General features: G+C 41.6%; 1 protein-coding gene across 1 annotated transcript in view; it reads left to right on the top strand.

Moving 5' to 3' along the window:
- Positions 1-4433, top strand: part of ADNP (activity dependent neuroprotector homeobox) — a 37405-nt gene that overhangs the window by 387 nt on the left and 32585 nt on the right. The gene's annotated exons all lie outside the window — the stretch shown is intronic.

Genomic DNA, 4433 nt, shown 5'->3' with positions numbered 1-4433 from the left:
CCCCGCGCCGCCGCCGCCGCCGCCGCCGCCCTCGCTCTGCTGCGCCCGCCGCGCCCCCCGGCCGCCGCGGCAGCGGCGCGAGCCGGAGCGCGAGACCCCGGGCGAGCTCGCGCCCCCCGCCCCGCCGCCCGCTCCCCACGCCGGCTCCGCGCAGCCTTACCGGCCGAAGCAAGGTAGAGCATTGCCCGGCGCCTTGCCCCTGTCCTCCCCGATGCATGGAAGCAGCTCCGGCGGGCTGCAGCGCGAGCTGCATGAGCGCTGCCCGCGCCCGCCCGGCGCCCGCCCCCCCACTCCCCACACCCACCCCCGCTCCACGCGGAGGGATGCGGCCAGCCCACGAGGCCCGCACGGCCCCGCACGGCCGGGGAGGCGGGAGAGCGCTGCTCCGCAGCCTCGGCCCCGCTTTGTTGTCCGCGCCCCGGCCCCGGGATGCCCGGCTGCCCGGTGGCCCGGCCCCTTGTCACCGCGGCGTGGACCCCGCGCCCGGCGGCCCCGCGAGGCGCTCCCCGCCGCGGCGACACCTAGGGATGCGGGCTCGGTGGCATTTTTTTTCTAAAACGAATTGCCGAGCAGACTTGAGTGTCTTGCCCCGGAGACACCGTTTCTGGTCTTTTTGGGAGGCAGGCAGGGAGGGAGGGGAAGAGGGTGATTTGGTGAGAAGTGGACAAGCACCGAGGCGGATTAGCATGGCATGAACCGAAGTATTTGCTTTCTGAATGCATTCCTCCTTGGCATGCCAGTTCTTCCACCCCGTCCGCACAGGGAGCGGGAGCGATAGCATCTCCCCATTTAAAAACGCCGGCTTGTTTGGGAAACGCTGCTTATTGTCGCAAAGTTGGGGTTTGGACGTGCTAATAAGATGACAGAAAAATGGCAAGCCAGAGAGCAGAAATTACTAAAATTTAATGAATGGAGAGTAGTAGCCTTGCCGCCCTCATCTTCACCCCTCCTTTCCTCTTCTATTCCCTTCCTCTCTCTCTCCCCCCCCCCCCCCAACCTGGATGCCTCTGTCTGCTGGAAAAGGCGCGATTGCTTCAGCTCCTGCGCCCAGGATCTGGCTGCTGGGCCAGATTCTGTACTCCTGTTTTCCTCATAGTCCCACCCCCTTCTCTCCCAAAATCATACACCTTGATGGACTTGCATCCACTTCTTCTACTTTATATATATATATATATGTATATATATTATATAGGTTATATATATATATATATTATATATGTATATATTTTTTAACTCCATTATCCAACAAAGTCAGTAGTTTAATTTTAAAAAAGGGGAATCAAAGCTGCTTTCTGGATTTGTCATTTTAATGCTGCTCCCTCACACCTCCCATTTGTGATGTTTTGAGTGCATGTGCATTGATTCTTTCAAAAAGGGGTGATGATGGGAAGTGCACCACAGAAGCTTGATTCAGTTTTGTTTGGTTGTGTTTTGTTTTGTTTTGTTTTTTAAATTAAATCTGTATTGTTGCTTCTGGTTTATGGCCATGAAGAAAATGCCAGCCCCCACCCAAAATGCACCGCAGCCAAGTCGGCTAAAGGAGATGAGTGTTGGAGTCAGTAGGGGGCGCATTCTCTGCACTGGGTAAGGCTGCAGAGGGGGGGAAGGGCCCCAGATGTACAACCAAGATCTGCTTCACAGCGCCTTCTACAGACCATGGGAAAATGGGCCTAACACACTTAGTTACTCTTGTGAGCTGACATCAGTAGAGATGAGTATTAGTAAGTAAAGTGCAGTAGTTTAAAGATATATTCATACTTTGGTTCTTTGGAGGGGGTTTTGTTTGTAATAAATGTTCAATCACCAACACCTGTATACTACCTCTAATAACTTCATCATACTACATACCTAAGATAAGCAGTTTAAACTTTCTTTGCATTTCTACTGTAGACTTCAAAGATGATCAGGTTTGTAATGGTCAGCAAAATGGAGCAAGCAAGAAAGATTGATAATAAAAAGAAGGGTTTGTGTTATCCCTAGTTACCTAAAAGACTTTATTAATAAACTGTCTGAAGGAAACTTCTCCCTTCAAAACAGCATGGTTGTCATTTTAATAAGGATGTAATTATGAAAAGCGTTAACCATAAGCTTCATAAAAATATAATTTGAGAAATTTATTTCCTTTTTTTTTTGGTTTTGACTCCTAAAATTGTCATTAAACAACTAAACAATCTTCTAAAACAGTAAGAGGAAAATACCAGTTTCATAGTTGTGGAGCATTCACTGAGAAATCTAGACCCCATTTTACACCCATCATTTACTGAACTTGTATTAATCTAATGGGGTAGCCAAAAGGTTACACATCAGCCAAGCCACATTCCTCAAGGAGTCAGAACTGGTTCCCTCCTTCTAGAACCAGCAATAACTTGTGAATTTTTGTTTTTAAGTTTAGCATTTTTTTTTTATAATTGAGCTTGTGTGCTACTCTTTATTTACTTTTTGTTGTTGTTTTTTGCAAGACTGGGGTTAAGTAACTTGCCCAAGGTCATACAGCTAGGTAATTAAGTGTTTGAAGTCAAATTTGAACTCAGGTCCTCCCGATTCTAGAGCTAGTTAGTACTCTATCTACTGCACCACCTAGCTGCCCCCTACTCTCTAGTTATTACATAGAACCCTTTAAAATATTCAACTTTGTTTTGAGTTCATTTAAAGTGTTGCCAGGTCAACTTTTAAAAATTTTTTGACAGTCATCTTTATTCAGAATCCAAGGATTTTTTAAAATTTTTTGCCACAAAACAGTACAATTGTTACTGATTCATTATAACAGGTAAAGTTTTTGTTATGAATAACTTTTGAATATACCAAGAGAAGTTTAGGTCAAGAGAGTGATACATTTCTAATGTTTCTTATGATACATAGTTAAGTTATCTCTTTAAGAAGTTATTAGTATTGAACATTGTTAACCTGTAACATTTGGAGAGTGAGAAGAAAGACGGCTAAAGATGTTCAGATCTAAATGTTATATCCAAGGAATAATGATGTTTACTATTCCTGTGGAAATTTATTTGCTGCTGAGAGGTAGCAAGCTATTAACTTGTGTCAAGTGGTTTAACTTGAATTCCAATACTGCTTAGTATTTGGGGAAAAGTTACATTGAATATGATTTAAATTGGAAAACAACTTCTGAGACTAGAATGTTTGAGAGAGACTGTTGGTTGAGAAGAGCTTTTGTTTGATAAAGTAAATTATAAGTAAGAAGTATAAATCAATATCTTGAAATAAAAGGACATTCTCAGGAACTTTTGGACAGCTCTTGGACAGCATCTGTTCTTCAGTGTTGGTGTATGTGCGTGCATGCATGCGTGCAAATAAATACAAGTATAGCTTCTCCAGGTTTTAAACACCCATGTCTGCCTGTAACTGTCGCATCCCGTGATTAGTTATGGTGGAAATAGCCATAGAGTGGTTATCTTTCATTTACTGGGGAGGTCATTACTTTGAAAATGTATTGGGAGGAAGGTTTAACTTAGGTTTTGCATTAATTAAGATTAAAAAAGTAAAACTTTATTCATATTTAACATTTTAGTATTGGTCACAGGTAACCAACAGAGAAAATTTTAACAAATTTTCTAACAGAATTGGTCAGTAAATGAATCATGCATGACATGTCAAATTAGTACAATTGTGCTTGTCATACCCGAGACTTCAAAATTGACAAGAAAATTATAATCAGAAAATCTATTTGCTAACTAGGATAGAAATATATAATGAAGATTGTACATTGAGATATGGGTTTCTTTTTAGCTACCGAGATGGGATAACTTACAAATCTTGAAAACAGTTGTTAAAATTTAATAAGCAGCATTTCTTAAATGGTGATTGGTTTGATTGGTGCAGAGAAGTGGAAATAAATATTTGGGTGGGAAAGAATAGACAAAAGGAGACTTCAGGTACTTTATTGCATTTTCCTTTTGAAGAATCTACGGACCAAATTCTAGAAGTTGAAATAGGCTCTTGGCAAATTGTTGTGTATATTAGTCAAACCACTGTGGAGTTTTTAGAGCTCTCCTTTTGGAAGAAAACTCATTCAAGTATTAGAACTCAGATTTAGATGGAGTTAAATTTAACTCCAGAAATGAGATTTAACCCTGAACACCCTTCAAAATGTTAATTCTTTAAAAATGAAATTAATAGGTTAAAATTTTGTGAATTTTACTTTATTAATTAGTATTCAATTTGTGGTTTATCCAAAGATGCCAAGGAGACAGTTATGTAATGAACTGTTAGCCTGGCTTTCAAAGGATTTTCTGTTTGAAGGAATGTCATAAAGTATATTATAGAATCCACTAAGTAAATTAACTTTAGTAATCTGGGTGTAACTTTTATTTACTTGCCCAATGGGCATGTATATTAAGATAACTTAGATCTTGAAAATGATTAAGTTACTTAAAATTGGATTCACAAATTTCCTTTTTTAATGTATGTCAAATTGT

This window comes from Macrotis lagotis, chromosome 1 (assembly GCF_037893015.1).
Source record: "Macrotis lagotis isolate mMagLag1 chromosome 1, bilby.v1.9.chrom.fasta, whole genome shotgun sequence".
In the NCBI taxonomy this organism is placed as follows: domain Eukaryota; kingdom Metazoa; phylum Chordata; class Mammalia; order Peramelemorphia; family Peramelidae; genus Macrotis; species Macrotis lagotis.
The sequence above is the reverse complement of the archived record's forward strand: the minus strand, read 5'-3'. Positions and strand labels throughout refer to the sequence as shown.